The sequence below is a fragment of the Prionailurus bengalensis genome, chromosome B2 (genome assembly GCF_016509475.1).
Source record: "Prionailurus bengalensis isolate Pbe53 chromosome B2, Fcat_Pben_1.1_paternal_pri, whole genome shotgun sequence".
NCBI lineage: Eukaryota > Metazoa > Chordata > Mammalia > Carnivora > Felidae > Prionailurus > Prionailurus bengalensis.
In genome coordinates, this window is record NC_057349.1 from 15,668,091 (window position 1) to 15,684,784 (window position 16,694).

General features: G+C 51.8%; 1 protein-coding gene across 7 annotated transcripts in view; it reads right to left on the bottom strand.

Moving 5' to 3' along the window:
* PHACTR1 (phosphatase and actin regulator 1) overlaps positions 1-16,694 on the bottom strand; it is a 561,485-nt gene that overhangs the window by 17,299 nt on the left and 527,492 nt on the right. The gene's annotated exons all lie outside the window — the stretch shown is intronic.

Sequence of the window (16,694 nt, forward strand, 5' to 3'; positions counted from 1 at the left end):
TGGGACCTAAGGGGTGGAAAGGGGCGCTCTCCTGCTGCTTCTCCAAATATCGGCGACCAAGTGTCTCTAGTTGGCAAGGTGTTTACACCACGGGGTCTCCAGAGAGACCCGGCGTGAAAATATAAAGTCCGTGAAGTTAGCGAGTGCAAATATCTCAAATGCAATGCTTGAGGTCACTTGTAATTCTCTTCATTGCCCTGGGCCAAGCAATGGATCCTGTGAAACCCCAATGTCATCACCGTATATGCTATAGGTAGGGAATGGGCTTTGATACCAGAGAAAGGATTTCTGGTCAGCTGTCTGTAAAATCTACAGCACCCTGGAAACTGCTGGAAATTGTATTCCAAAGCATTTTTAAGTTTATAAGAACGTCTTCCCGTTCATTAGTCATTTTCTTTTCGAAATGCCCCATTAAGGCGCTATTTATTCCCACTGATAAGGACCAGCTGTATATATGGAAATCTGCAATATCGGAGGCTCTAAATTTGGGCTCCGTAGTCTCGAAGCCTTTCCTAAAATAGCATTCTCAGACCTCCGGAGGAAACTATGTCATCGGTCTGGAATGCAGACCCCACTCGGCATGAGCTTCTTGGAAGCCCTGCCTTACCTTTCCCTTTCTCCTCCCCCAGAATCCTTGCCTCATCGGTAAGGGGTGTACAGCCATCTTTATGGGACCACTTGGTAGAACCCAGGCTCTGAATGAAGCTAGGGCTTTGGGGTATGTTTCGAACAAGCCCCAGATTCAAGGTGGAGGTTGCATCCCAGGAGTCAGGCCAATGTTTTAGAAGCTCATGCCCAGAAGCGCCTGCAGAACATTCCGCCATTGGCTTATGCTGAGAAGCCCATCGATTTCTGTTGCCAGACCCGTCGCCTGGTTCTGTGCCGGCTTTTTCGTTTTTGTGTTTCCTATGGGTCACATTTGGAGGGGACGAAACAATGAGTGAACTACAACCAGAGCAAATTCTGTTAACGAGGCAGCCTTTAGTCAAAGATACATGCTCTCGAAAAAGGCCCTGTATTTGTTTCATTTCCTTGAAAGGGTCTGAGAACATCGAGGCTAATCCTAGCCATAAAATGCAGCTAAGCCCTCCCGAAGGACATGTGCTATATAATTAGCTATCTTGGCTTTGAAAATGAGACTGGGGGGCGGGGGTGGAGGCCTGCGTGGCTCAGTCCATTGAGCGTCCAACTCTTGACTGTGGCTCAGGTCGTGATCTCACGGTTCATGGGATCGAGCTGCCCCACAATGGGTTCCAGGCTGATACTGCGCACAGCCTGCTCGGGATTCTCTTCCCCTCGCTCTCAGCCCCTCCCCTGCACACGCTCTCACTCTCTCAAAAATAAATAAGCTATAAAAAAATGAGATTGGGGAGGAAAATGATCCTGTGGCTTTGTGAGGATAAGGCACAGAACAGCTCAGGAGGTCGAGGATCTGGGTTCTAGCTGTGGCTCGGCTCTGAACCGACTTGCCGTGGACAAGGTATTGGACTCCGTTCTTTTCCCTGCAAAGAGTAAATAGCAATTTAAGAGGCTAAGGCTGATTTAATGCCTATTATGTGCAGGAGTGGTTCTTAGAAGCAGCTGCCATATACTCAGCCCCATCCAAACGTAAGTTCATTTATTCATTATTTATTGAGGGCCAGTTCTGTGCTAGGTTCTGTGTCAGGCACTGGATGAGTAAAGACAGATCAAGGCCTTGCCTCTGGGGGAAGCAGTCATTAATCAAATAGTCACGGGAGTAAGTATGGAATGTGACTGTAGTGAGAGCTTCCGACAGGAGGCACCGGGGCAGTGTCTCTGGCATCTGACCCGATTGGGCTGGGAGAGGGGTCCCGGGGGGAAGTGACATCGCGCCCCAATCTGAAGAACAGAGGAAGCCAGTTTGCCGGGGTGGAGAGCAAGGGGAAGAAGGAAGGCGGGCGAGGCCGTGTGGCCCAGGGAAGCTGTGTTCAGGGTTCTGATCTTTTCTCAAGGAGCCAACAGGAAGCCGCGAAGGGTTTACGTTTTCGATAAAGTGGGTCACATTTCAGCTTTACAACACATCTCCTTGGCTGTCCTATGGAGAAGGGGCTGGGGATGGGGGGAGGGGGCGGGCAAGAGGCAGTTGGGAAAGAGGCCCTGGGAGGCTACTGGCCACCTGCTGGGGGAGGACGGTCACCCAGGCTGGGCTGTGGCGGCTGAGGCGCTCGCGCTTAGGAAGCCAAGTTGACAATCCACGGAGACGGAGCCTAGATGGACAGGGTGGGGAGAAGCAGGTGTGTGTGTGTGGGGGGGATCCGTCTGTCCGTCTATCTTAGGTTTCGTGACGTAACACAACTGGGTGGACGGTAACGCCGTTCGCTGAGACGGGAACACTGGAAGGGAGGCGGGGCTTTGTGGAGGAGGACAGGAAGGGTGGAAGGGAGCCACGAGTTTGAGTTTGGATCTGCTGAGTCAGAATGCTTCTGTACCACCCAAGTGGCAAGGTCAAGTAGGCGGCGGCATGCACTGAGCTCAGTGGGGAGGAGAGGTCTGGGCCACCGACAGAGACCCGTGGCTGGTCTGCACTACAGAGAATCTTCGAAGCCAGGAGCGTGACGGGGCATGGCCTGAGAAGGCGAGAGGCCGTAGGCTGGAACCTCACAGAATACCACCATTTACGGTGTAGACCGAGCCAGACGAACCCGCCAGCGGTCAGAGAAGGGCAGAGCGTGAGGGCGGGAGAAGACCGAGGATGTCCCATCCCGGGAGCGAGGGGGGAAGATGCGCCTGGCCAACAGAGGGAGGTGACGCTGGAAAGGCTGGTGAGGCTGGAAAAGCACAGGGTGCAGGCCATTAGCAAAAGCTTGCCTGGCGCTCTTTTAGGGAGTGCAGGGGACGGAGGCCAGGCTGCAGCGGGTTGAGAACGGGGGGTGAGAAAACGGACGAGTATGGGCGACTCTTCCCCAAGCCTGGCTGGACAAGAGAGGGTGCAGGTGCAGGGGGCGCCGGTGAAGCTCACGCCGGTTCCTGGAAAGACTCCAGATGAGGTGGTGCTGGTGAGAAGCTGCCTATGGAGGGAGGGAGAGGGTTCAGCTGGTAGTGTAGGAGCCCCGAGGAGGCAGGAGGGGTTGGGGTCCGGGGACAGAGAAGGAAGGCCTTACTTCTCACATGCGGGAGGGATGGCTCTTTACCATGATGGAGGAGGACGGAGTGTGTTGTATGTAGGAGGGTGAGTTTGGTATCAGAATTCAGGAAGAGTTCCCAACGGAGGGCTCTCACGTACTTTGCAACAACAAGTACATTGGTCTACAAGATGACTGACATCAGCAGAAAGTATTCTCTTTCCTTGACAGATCTGTCTTTGCACAGAGCCAAGTTCATAAACCAAAGGGACCATAAAGCTCCAGCTTCAGAATTCTCACGACCAGCCTCTTAGGGAAGGACCCGGGGCAGCCTGGCATGGTCCATGTAAGGCAGCCACCTGCTTGGCTCCTTTCGAGATCTACCTTGTGCGGAAAGAGTGGTTACTAGAAAGCCAGACGGCAGAGCACAATTACTGTATGAATGAAGCGGTCAGTTTTATGAGTGATCCCAAGCTGCTGATGATTCCAGAATAAGGACAGAGGTGTGGGGCGCCTGAGTGGCTCAGTCAGTTAAGCCTCCGACTCTTGGTTTCAGCTCACAGTTCGTGAGATCGAGCCCCGCGTCAGGCTCCATCCAGCACAGAGGCTGCTTGGGATTCTCTCTTTCTCCCTCCCTCCCTCCCTCCCTCTCTCTCTCTGTCCCTCCTCCACTCACACATTTGCTGTCTCTCAAAACAAAGAAAGAAAATGACCAAGGTGCTTTCTGAATGCGCTGTATCTTACCCCTGATTCGATGGTACAATTTAATTATATTTAAAAAAAAAAATTTTTTTTTCAACGTTTATTTTTGGGACAGAGAGAGACAGAGCATGAACGGGGGAGGGGCAGAGAGAGAGGGAGACACAGAATCGGAAACAGGCTCCAGGTTCCGAGCCATCAGCCCAGAGACCGACGCGGGGCTCGAACTCACGGACCGCGAGATCGTGACCTGGCTGAAGTCGGACACTTAACCAACTGCGCCACCCAGGTGCCCCTAGTTATATTTGATTTAAACTCCCATTAACTCTTGGGATGAGCACGGGGTGCTGTATGGAAACCAATTTGACAATAAATGTCATGTTAAAAAAAAAAACCTCACATTAACTTTAAAAAGTTTTTCCTGACTAGGTATTCAGACATGGCCATTTATATGCTAGACGGTAAGAGAAATATTCTTGGGAGTTAAACTTTTATATAAAGTGAACTATCCAAAAGTAGAAGTTTAAAATGTGCGCGCAAGTGACCTGTTTAAATCGCTTTGCTGTTACATGTGTGGCCCTGGTTTATAAGACAGCTCTGAGCTGCAAAATTGTTTGCACTCCTCAGATGATTTCTTCTTTACCACGGGCCACAGCGAAACGATCTGCATTGGCCGCAAACCGAAAATCACAGAGTTCCTGTTTAAATGCCACACGCCAGCCCCCTATCTAAGCCTTGTATTTAAGAATGGATTTTGTGTAGTATCAGTGCGAAAGACTCTATGCTGGTGACCACAAGAAACAACCAAATGAACGAAGGCTCTTCTCTTTGCGTGAAAAGACTGTGGAAAACAAACAAGCCCGAAGATCATGGCAACGTGGGATTTGCCTCGGAATAAGGAGACGCTAGAGAACAAAGTGCCCAGACGCTTTAAATGTATGCAAAGCAGGGGAGGCTGTCTCCCCAGAGAAGTGATGAAACCCCGGTAGGTTTGGCTGCTCTGGCTCTTGATGGGGACAGGGATTTGTTCTGCCGCATGGAGCCAGTGAGCCAGCTGCTGGCATCAGAACGGCAAGGTCAAGGCTCTCATTACCATTTGCAACTGCTTATTGTTTGGATGGCTCTGATTTTTTTTTTAATTTTTAATGTTTATTTTTGACAGAGAGAGAGAGAGAGAGAGAGAGAGAGAGAGACAAAATCCGAAGCAGGCTCCAAGCTCTGAGCCATCAGCACAGAGCCCAATGCGGGGCTTGAACTCACGGACTGCGAGATCGTGACCTGGTGACCTGAGCTGAAGTTGATCTGACCGAGCCACCCAGGTGCCCCGAGGGCCTTGTTTTTTTAAAGTTGGCATCTCTGATGCTCTATCTGCATTTCGGGGCGGGGTGGGGGGGGAGAAAAGCAGAAACTTTGGTCTTTGGCATCTCAGGCCCAGGGGGAGGGAACTGCCCTTCCGAACAGAGGGGAAGAGAAAATGATCAGGAAGGACTTGGGTTTCCCAACTGGTGCCCCGGATGGGAAATGGAGCGAGTGGAGACAGACAGGCATGGGACAGACAGCCAGGGAAGGGGGAGAAGCACTGAAGTATGGCCCCTCCTTTGGAATCTTTCCAGAGAACACGTCCGTTCCCTGTGGGCTGGGCGTCTGTCTGGCCTTGGTCACTGCTACACCCCCAGTTCTTAGGAGACCACGGCCAACATAATAGGTGCTCATTTAGTACTTAGCCGCACACGCTCATTGGATGATCCCATCAACACTCAAGACTTCACTTGGCATCTACATGCTGATGACTCTGCGATCTATATCTCCAGCAGTAGTTTTGAGTTCCAGATGGCCTTTCTAATTTATACTCCTATAGGTGGTCAAACTCAGGAGGTCCGAAATGAATTAATCCATCTTTCCCTTCTGTCCTCATGGTTTTGCGTCCCCTCCCCCCCAACCCCATCCCGGTGAAGTGCCCCAGCCAGGAAACTAGGAATTGTCTTCGCTCGGCTTCACCCTCAACAGCCAGTCCACCACCAGGTCCAAATGGTCCCCCGTCCCAGCCCACCACAGCCACCTCAAGGAAGTAGGCCACCAGCACCTCTCCTGGTTGCTATGTCCCATCCAACTCGGGTCCTCTTTCCCAGGGGAAACACGGTCACCCCACTCCCTGCTTGAGAACTACACATGCCCGCCCAGTGCCTGCAGTGGGGAGTCAAAACACCAGTGTGTCCTATGAGAGTCTTCCTGATCTGGCCACTTGCCAAGAACCCCGCGACCCCATCCTTCGGACAGAACTGTGTTTTCCTGGTTTCCTCTCGATATGCATGCCCTTCCTTATAGCTAAGCATTTCTCTTTGGCTAACCGATGCTAATCCCCAAGATCACAGCTTCAATCTTACACTTCACTACTCTGGTCACTACTAACCTTTCGGGGAAGGCGCTTCGACAGGGTGTGACAACAGTCCTGGATCTCCCTGGTGCTGGTGCTTGGCCCCAGGGCTTGAGCTCTGCGAGGCTGGGCCGCCCTGCGCCCTCACTAACCGGGGCCGCTGCATAGGGCCCCACACTTGGGCTCTAATGCCCTTCTGCCATTTTGAAATTTTCAGTAATTAAAAAAAAAAATACTTATTTTGAAAGACAGTGTGAGCAGGGGAGGGGCAGAGAGAGAGGGAGAGAAAGAATTCTGAGTCTGCACTGTCAGCTCAGATCCCGACGCCGGGCCTGATCACACAAACCGTGAGATCACGACCTGAGCCGAAATCAAGAGCCGGACGTGTAACCGACTGAGCCACCCAGGTGCCCCTGAAATTTTCAGTAATTTTTGAACGAGGAGCCCTTCCTTGGCTCGCCATGGCATGCACGATGCCAACACCGAGTCTGGTGACTGGATATACTCTACACTTGGGAAATCAGTAAGTGAATGCTGCCCCATGACTGTCTCTTGTCTGTAGCCTTTCCCTCTCTTCTAGTTCTTTCCCGAGGCCCAGCACGTGTGTTTTCCATTAGAAACAACACAGATTACCCTCCTGGCACCCTGCTCCTCCCCCAGGGAGTCTCCATCTCCAGCCCGCTCTGGGCTTCCAGACCTTTCCAAAGAGTGGTCCAAGCGTGAGGGGACACTAAGTCATCACCATCAGTCCACACCATTCTATCGCCCTGGTTCTCCACCCGGGTGGTTTTGCCTCCGGGGTACTTCCGGCCACATCTGCGAGCACTCGGGTTGTCACGACCGGGGAGGCCCATGTTGGCATCTAGCTCGGGGTCCTACCGTGCACACGCCTACCCCTCACAACGCAAAACCAGCCGGGCCGAGCGACGACGGCGACGAGGTTCAGAAACCCTGCTCTCCCGAATCAGGAAAGAGCTCTTGTCCAGGTCACTGAGGATGGATGTCCCAGATCCAGTGGCCTTTACGGAGCCCTCATTTGACCGGACCTTTCTCTACCACGCGGCACCTCTAGTGAACGGCTACTTCTCGAAGCTCTTTCTCTGCTGGGTTTTCAAGGGCTCTCACTTCTCTGTCCACACTCCTAGCTCCTGCGCCTCAGCAGGTTTCACGCGTGGGGAGAGCCCCAGAAGTGGCCTCTCCTGGGGGTGGCTTCAGAAACACCACCATGCGTGCCAGTGACGAGCATGGGTCTGTCACCTAACAGGCGGGGGGACCTCGGAGGAGCCAGACTTCTCTCCACGCCTCAGCCTTTCGTGCCTGGGTGGCCTCCTCGGAGTCTCCCAGCAGATCTAACGGCTCCCCCTGCTGGGCTCCCCCGTCCGGATCCTGGCCTCACCCCTATCCACCCACTGACGCGGCCACCTTTTCAAGTACACGGGGAATCCTTCGCGGGCACAGATGATGTCTTATTTGTCTCTGTGTTTCTAGACTTAGTGCAGCCCCTGGCACACGGGAGGGGCTCCACAGATCTTGGGCGATTCAATTAATGAATAATAATCCGTCCCGGGAGTTTGTGCGTCGTACGTTGAGGTGCCCCTACCACTGAAGAGGTTCCTCTGGGCAAAGTGAACAGCAATTCTGCTTTTATGCCTTAGAACTACGCCCTGCTACCCCTTCTGTCGATCACTGCTCCGTGCACCCAACTCCTTCCAGGAATTTCAGTCAATGATTTTCAATTTTCTTCTTCTCCCTCACTCCCCTCAGGCTATTCACAAGTAGCCTGCCTACAGCACGGGAAAGAGCCCAGAGAGGAGAAAATGGACTGGGGTCCAGAGCCTGCCTCCTGGCCTGCCTCCAACGTTAACCAGAAGGGCACGTCGTGTCGCAGTACCTCTGTGCCGAGTTTCGCTGTCTGACAAGTGGCCATAACCACAAGCCAGCCTGCTGGCCACCCAGGGGGGCCGAGAGGCCCGGGTGAGAATGGGAGGCAAACGTCCCTTTTATTTATTTTATTTTATTTTTAAAAATTTTTTTTTCAACGTTTATTTATTTTTTTTGGGGGGGGGGACAGAGAGAGACAGAGCATGAACTGGGGAGGGGCAGAGAGAGAGGGAGACACAGAATCGGAAACAGGCTCCAGGCTCCGAGCCATCAGCCCAGAGCCCGACGCGGGGCTCGAACTCCCGGACCGCGAGATCGTGACCTGGCTGAAGTCGGACGCTTAACCGACTGCGCCACCCAGGCACCCCAAAACGTCCCTTTTAAAAGTAACTATAAACCATGACATTTTGTTGTTGGTAACTTGAGAAACGTCTCTGACCTCAAGCAGATACACAGGTCGCTCTCAAGAAAGACGGGCGGGCACCTGGGTAGCTCAGTCGGTTAAGCGCCCAACTCTTGATTTCGACTCAGGTCATCATCTCACGGTTTGTGAGTCTGAGTCCCGCACCGGGCTCTGTGCTGACGGTGTGGAAACTGCTTGGGATTCTACTGCCCCCCTCTCGGCCCCCCACTCCCCTGCTGCTCGGTTTCTCTCTCTCGCTCTCTCTCTAAATAAACTCTCAGAAAAAAAGAAAAAAAAGAAAGAAAAAATGTTTTTGGCTTTACCCCCCTGGAGGCTGTGGCCCCAGTGTGAGAGGCCCCATGGCTAAGCTCAGGTATTGTGAGTTACAAACCAGAGAAAACACTGAAATAATGTCGGTTGTGTGGAGTTGAATTCAGGTTGGAAAAGACAAGGGCTTTTGCTACACATCAAACCCGTTTGATAAGAAAGAGTTACAAAAACCGAGAGCCTAGGGACACCTAGCTGGGTCAGTCAGTAGAGCGTGAGACTCTTGATCTCGGGGTTGTGAGTCTGAGCCCCACGGTGGGTGCAGAGGTTACTGAAAAAAATAAAGATCTTCAAAAACAAAAAAAGACCCAAGAGCCTCCACAGCGAATGCTTTCGGTATTAATTGGCATGTTCAGGCATAAACCCAATGTGAGCAATCAGGAAGATTTCACTTTTGAAAGGGTATCTGAGTTGTTTACAAGAGAAATTAAGACAGTTAATGGAGTCAACCAGAGACTATGCTCATTTCAACATGGCCTTCTCTACGGGAAGAGTCAATCAAAACAAATCCTGAAACAATATGATATCAAAAGATAAGGAATGTGGAAATGAAAACAAGTCCACGGTTCCACCACGTTGACGTGACTAAGGCGATCCGGTCACCTTTAGCTTCATCTTATCTGTCCATCCATGCATCATCTATCCATCCATTTGTCATGCATCAGTGAGTCTATCTGACTGTCCATCCGTTACGTACCTAACGTCTAGGCCTTCCACCTAGGTCTAGGCCTTCCATTAGCTAGCCTGAGAAGCAGACTACCGCTTTCTTGGTCCTTACGGAAGGTGCAGCAGTAATCTATGTGAACCACACCGAGAACCAGGCTCATCTCATTAGTCACCACTGGTTGTTTGACAGAAATGGCCAGCAGCTCTGTGTTGAGGATTCTGATGCCTGCCTGCATCTTCATTATTAGTTCTGCTGTAAATAAATCTTCCTCAGGTTATCGTAATTCGTGAACCATACGTTTCCTGGTGGAAGATGGATGGAAAGATGACGGTCTGGAAAGCTTCCTGTTTGAGACACTGAGGAAAACCAGTGGAGAAGGAGACACCTGCTTTGTCACACATATCCACTCTGGTGGATCAAGAGAATGTGAGATAATAGTACCTTTATTAGATAATCATCGTGCCATTTCTCTTTAAAGGTAGAGGCTCAACATGGGTACGGTGCTCCAATCAAGAAGAATAAGCCAAGAAAAACAATCAGATGACATACATACAATATTCCCATGTCATACAAACATATAATCTCCCATCTTTACAAATTATCCCAATTGTTTCTGGGAGTCCCCACTTAGTTTTTTTTTTTTTTTTTTTTTTTTTTAAGGTTTAGTTTTGAGAGAGAGAGACAGAGCATGAGCCGGGAAGGGGCAGAGAGAGAGGGAGACACAGAATCTGAAGCAGGCTCTAGGCTCTGAGCTGTCAGCACAAATCCCGATGCAGGGCTCGAGCTCAGGAACCATGAGATCATGACCTGAGCCGAAGTTGGACGTTTAAACAACTGTGCCACCCAGGTGAACCCTGTTTTTGTTTTTTTATTATTAATCCAGGTTTCTGGTTTCTTTTAAATTATTTTTTAAAGTTTATTTATTTATTTTGCGAGAGAGAGAGAGAGAGAAAGTATGCAAGCAGGAGAGGAGCAGAGAGAGAGAGAGAGAGAGAGAGAGAGAGACAGAGAATCCCAAGCAGGCTCCACACTGCCTGCACAGAGCCCAATGTGGGGTTCCAACTCACAAACTACAAGATCATGACCTGAAAGGGGAGAGAGGGCAAGAGAGGATCCCAAGCAGACTCAGAGCTGGAACCCACGAACTGCGAGATCATGACTTGAATACAAACCAAGAGTCAGACGCTTAACCGACTCAGCCACCCAGGTACCACCCCCGCGCTTAGTTTTTAACATGTCCTGCCATTATCAGATAGCATCGGCCACTTTCATGCCTTAACCCCTTCGCCGATGGCTTTTGCCTTCACTGCTGGAAAAGCCACCTGGCAATACCCGGTCACTTTACCGCCAGTGGTGCCTCCCCAGCGTGCGGGCACGGATGTTCATGCCAACGGAGCTGATCTCATGCATGAAAGCTGACCTCTGGTGGACCGAGGACACATCCACCAAACTTGTCCACAACCGTCTGAGTCTCCGCAAAGACCTGATTTAGGCTCAAGCAGGAACTTCAAGTATACATGGGCGTCTACAGGAGTCTTTTCTGAACTTGAGCCTTCCCCAGGTATCTCTAGACTTACTGTTCTTAATCCTTTAAAGAATATTGCTTTTGATGGACACAGATCTCTGGGGCAAGGACGACGGGTGGTTCCAATGAAAAGAGGAAGCTCTGGGTGTCACTGTTGAGTGACTGTCACGGACGGTATCATGGGTAGGGTGACGTACACAGCCCAGACCATAGGAGAATGGCCTAAAAGTATACATCTAATTTATTCACCTACTCATTCATCCATTCATTCAAAAAATGCTATGGTCCCAAATTTCCCCAATGCCTCTGCTTTGCTGGGTCTCAATAAACAACAGGCAGGATCCCTGATTTACTTTCCGAAGGAAGGCAAGGGATGAAAAGTTGGACGTAGGCCCTGCCTGGTCTCTTCCCACCTGGACTCCTTCTAGGAGCTGCAGACTATGTACAGCTCCTGACTTTCTCACATTCACCCCCAACGGGCCAATGTCTCAGGGCCATTAGCGCTCAACAAGGAGAGGTCCGAGGGGACGCGAGGCCCCGGCCTCCTTTGGAGACTAACTCTCTTCGCCCAGCGTGGCTGGAGGCCAGTTTCTTCCCACGGCCTCCCACAAGCTTTTATTTCTGGAGAAAATAACAACTCGGGCTCAGCTGAGATCCCAGGCTGTTTAGAAACCCAGAGACGAGGACACAAAAACCCCAAAGAGTCTCAGATGCCGGGTGGAGGGGGTTTTGGTGAGAGGGGGACAGAGGATGTGAACTGGGCTCTGTGCTGACAGCAGAGAGCCTGATGCGGGGCTCAAACCCGCAGACCACGAGATGATGACCGGAGCTAAAGTTGGAAGCTCAGCCTGCTGAGCCACCCAGGGGCCCCTTTCACTCCTTAATTTTGAATGTAAAACTGGCTCTTCTTTTCAATGTTTATTTGGAGAGAGAGTGAGCTAGCTTGGGGGAGGGGCAGAGAAAGAGGGAGAGAGAGAATCCCAAGCAGGCTCCGTGCTGTCAACGCAGAGCCCGACGTGGGGCTAGAGCTCACCAACCGTGAGATCATGACCTGATCCGAAATCAAGAGTTGGGACACTCGACCGGCTGAACCACCCAGGTGCCCCAAATGTAAAGCTTCATTTTTAAGCCGATATACCCTGCAGCCCAAAGGGGTGTTATCAAATATATGTTTTAAAATTTTTTTTTTGAGAAACAGCGTGAGCAGGGGAGGGGCAGAAAGAGAGAGAGAGAGAGAGAGAGAGAGAGAGAGAGAGAGACAGAATCCGAAGCAGGCTCCAGGCTCCGAGCTGTCAGCACAGAGCCCGACGCGGGGCTCGAACTCACGAACCGTGAGATCGTGACCTGAGCCGGAGTCAGACGCTTAACTGACTGAGCCACCCAGGCGCCTCAAATGTAGTTATTCTCATGAAACTGTCAGTGCTTTCCTGTGGCATGATCATCTTTCATAAGACATAACTTTCTGTATATGTGATGTAACAGACCAGATCCCTTCCTCCTCAATCCCCGCCCCCCCCCCCACCCTTTTTCTTTCTGGCAGCATGGTGGATTTTAGGAATGTCTAAACAGTCTGGATTTGCATTTTTGCATTCTTTGGCAACCTTTTTGTTAATTCTAAAAGGATCAGGAAAGATGAATGGGAAGGGTTGACCTGTCCGGGAAAGGATCTATTTAATGGGAACGGGAAAACGGACTGAGAGGGACACTTCGAATACATTTTACCTTGATTATACAGGAAACAGAAATGATTTCTCCCTACTTCCTTTTGGCCTTATCTACCCAATGCTCTGGGAGACCCCTTGTGAGAAGAGGCTGTCTCTCCTTAAATGTATTCCCCAAAAGGCGACCGGGAACTTAGAGCACGTAGCTACCAAAGGGCTCTTAGTTCCCAGCGTGGTGAATGAGAGCCCACGTTCTTGTCCCTCCCTCTGGTTTTCTGCTTGACGTCCTCACGTTCTGGTCACATGAGGTACACGGCCCACATAGTCCCTCACTCTCCCACGTGTGCACTTTGACAGTGGCACCCGGGCACGGGCAGGCAGTGTCTCAGGGCTGCAAGGCCCAGAACGAGCCCAGAGAAAACTGGGCAGATTCCATGAGCGGCCCTGGGCCGTGACGGTCACGTCCCTCCCAGGACCACCAGCAGAACCAGCTCCCGAGGTGTCAGAGGGCCCCCTCCCTCCTGAGGGAAATGGCTCACTGTGGAACATTCCCTCGGTCAGGAGCGGTCTCCTCCTCCGGAAGAGCACCCTGACTGCCACGTCTCTCACCAGGGAACACCGTGAGGCTGAGCCTTGCCTGAAAGCAGGATCTCACCCACGGGGGGACGCTCGGCCTCTCAGAGCCCCGGAAGGCCTCCTTCTGGGCCTTCACGGGTGGTGGGGGGAGGGATGGGGGACCGTCAACCACAGCAGAGCACTGGGTCCTTCTCAGCACCCCACGTCCCCAGTCAGAACACGGGCTCTCCCGACATGGGCACACATGGTGGGGGGGGGGGGGCGTGCGTGTGTAAAGTACACATTTTTGTCACACAGTAAGTGTCCTACAGAGGTTCTGTCGGGCTCTAGTCACCTCAATCTTATTTTTTAAATTCTTCAAAAGTTTATTTGAGAGCGAGAGAAAGCGCGCACACGGGCCAGTGGGGGAGGGGCGGAGGGAGAGAGAGGGAGGGAGAGAATCCCAAGCAGGCTCAGCGCAGAGCCTGACGCAGGGCTTGAACTCACCAACCGTGAGATCACGACTTGAGCCGAAACCGCGAGTCGGATGCCTAACCAGCTGAGCCACCCAGGCGCCCCCGGTCACCTCAGTTTTACACACATCCCGCGTGTCTGTGGTTCCGAGGCTTGCCGGAACCTCCGTCACAACCTGTCTTCCCCATCTGTGTGAGGCTGGGTCTAGGTGTCCCCTGGATCTCCCGTCCCGAGGTTGGCGCTCAAGGAACCAGGTGCCAGTACTAGACGTCTCCTCCTCGTGTCCCTCCTCCTGGCACGTTCGTACCTCTTCCTGGGGCCGGAATCCAGCTCCCGCAGCAAAAACAAGACGACCCTCCTATCACTCCTGCTGAAACTGCCTTCCCAGCTGGTCCTGCTGGGCATGGCGTGTGGCCCCTCCTTTCTTGAGGACAACACACATCTTCTGCTACACGGATTCCCTCTCTCGTCTGTCTGTACAGCCCATCCCTCCTCTGCTGGCCAAGGGCTCCCGGTTGCCCTGGAAGCAGCATTTCTAGTCGCTCAGGTAATAAAGCGAATTTAAAAACAATGCACTATATCCCTAGTATAATCTGTGAAGCAATACGGGGCTTCAGATTTGGGCTAAGTAAGCAAAAGCAAATGGAATCATTCTGATTAGAGAAACTAGTACAGGGAACGGAACCCTCTCTGCGTGAAGATAAAGTTTCTCCCCGTTAACGGGGAGATTTTAAGCTGATGCGCTTCGTAAATGTCAATCTGCAGGAGGCAAGGCCACCTTCTCCAAACGTCCTCCGTCTAGATCCTTTAATGTGTCATTTCTTTCTTCTTCGGAGGGCCAGACAGTAAATTCTTCAAGGTTGGTGGGCCATGTGATCTCTGTCACTACCACTGTACTCTGTCACTATACCAGGGAAAAGCCATTGAGTTCCATCCAAGTGGGATGTCCCAACAGGCCGGATGTGGCCCTCACCCTCTAGCTCGCGGCCCCTGCCACAGGGTGTCACCCGCTCCTGAAAACCGTGCCCAGTGCAGTGGAACCCCAAGACGTGTCACAGCACACACAACGCGAATGGTTTTGGTTCCTCAATGCAAAATGGAAGGGTTCTTCTCTAGTCACGTGCTGTGTGGTTCTTACTCGCATAAGAAGAGGCAATATGCCGGGTCCCCGACACACGAGACCGCGAACCTGAACACAACAATGCTCTCCTCCTCCTCCTCGTCACGGCCATCACAGATCAAATATCTGGCAGACGTCCTGTCTCCCAGGCATCACCTCCCCTGCAGTGTTTTTTTATGCCAACTGTCCCCATGCTATGCTCTTGTCAATCCCTCTGGGCTTCCGGGCTCCTGTCCCTTTCTCATGCGTTGGCCCACATGGGGGTTCAGTCTTGAGGGCTCCACAGTTGGAGGAGAGCGGTGCCCATGCGGCTGAGCTGTGAGCTCCTCCACTTACGGCACCCTTCCCTCAATAAGAGTTTTTGCCCCACCTTCCTTGGCCTTATGAGGATGATTTCCTCCTTCTCACGGGGTCCCTGACCTTAGGGCTCTGTTATCAACTCAACGGGAGGACAACTGTGATGTACATAAGGGAGATCAGAATGTCCTCTTGGATCCAGCCCATTGCCCGACCAAACGGGCTGTTTGAAATCTTTTATGGGAACGATGAATGTTTAAGAAAATGACCGACACAGTTTTATACATACCTCAGCATTCTCTTACGAATAAATTATGAACCAGAGACCAGGTGACACACGGTGCAAACTTGTGACCGTTTTTTTTTTGTTGTTGTTGCTAATTTCTCGAGGAGCCTGAACTGGAGACCGCACATAGGCTTTCAAAAAGAAAAGAAAAACAACGGGCTTATTTCATTTGTGTCTGGACGAAGCCACGTGGAGTTACGGTTCCTTCACGGAAAACGCCTGAGCACGTCCTTGTGGCCCTGCTTGTTGACAGTGGGGTGAGAATCAGATCTCACGGGCTGTGAAATCCCAAAGGACCCTGCTCGTCAAGGACGGTGAGGAAAGAGGGCGCCGTGACAGAGAACTGAGACACAGGTGGGGGGCCCGGGGTGGGGAGGGGAGGTGCGCCAGGGATGTGCCGGACCCACACGGCAGGCTCCAGGCAGAAGCCGTCCACTTAGCCCCCACGAGTGCAAAGGGGGTGCCAGGTCACACAAGGAGGGTGTCCCTGCATGGGACATGGGCCGGGCTTCTTGGGATGGACATACAGACAGCAGATTCCCTGGTTCGGTCAGATTCAGGAGGGCAGCCCTGATACAGGGTCATCAGTAACTCACGGGGAGACGCAATCGACTACCCTCAGCATCTTTTCATTTTTTAATATTTTATTTATTTATTTTGAGAGAGAGACGGAGTGAGCAAGCACGAGGCGGGCAGGGGCAGGGGCAGAGAGAGGAGGAGGGAGAGAGAATCCCAAGCAGGCTCCGTGTTGTCCGTGCAGAGCCCGACGTGGAGCTCAACCTCATGAACCGTGAGGTGACGACTCCAGCGGAGACCGAGAGTTGGACGCTCAACCGACTGAGCCACCCAGGTGGTCCTACCTTAGCGTCTTTTAAGAAGAGCTTGGTGCGGGCGCCTGGGTGACTCAGTTAGTTGAGCGTCCGACTTCGGCTCAGGTCATGATCTCGCAGTTCGTGGGTTCGAGCCCCACGTCGGGCTCCGTGCTGACGGCTCAGAGCCTGCTTCACATTCTGTGTCTCTCTCTCTCTGCCCCTCCCCTGCTTGTGCTCTCTGTCTCTTAAAAATAAATAAACTTTAAAAAGTATTAAAAAAAAAAGAGCTTGGTAAGTTACAGTATAAAGATGAACAACACAAGGAAAATCCTAGAAGCCAAAAGGAGGGCTGGATTTAAGGTAGTGAAAACTCTTTTCAACAGACGGATTACCTGGGAGCATGCACGATTCATCTGCCTGCCTACTTTTTTTTCCAAAGGAACTAACAAGGCTTCCCGTTTTGAAGAACTATTGTTTTCACGATTCAACGGGCAAAGAACATAAAATTTTCATGATCACACTTCCTAAAA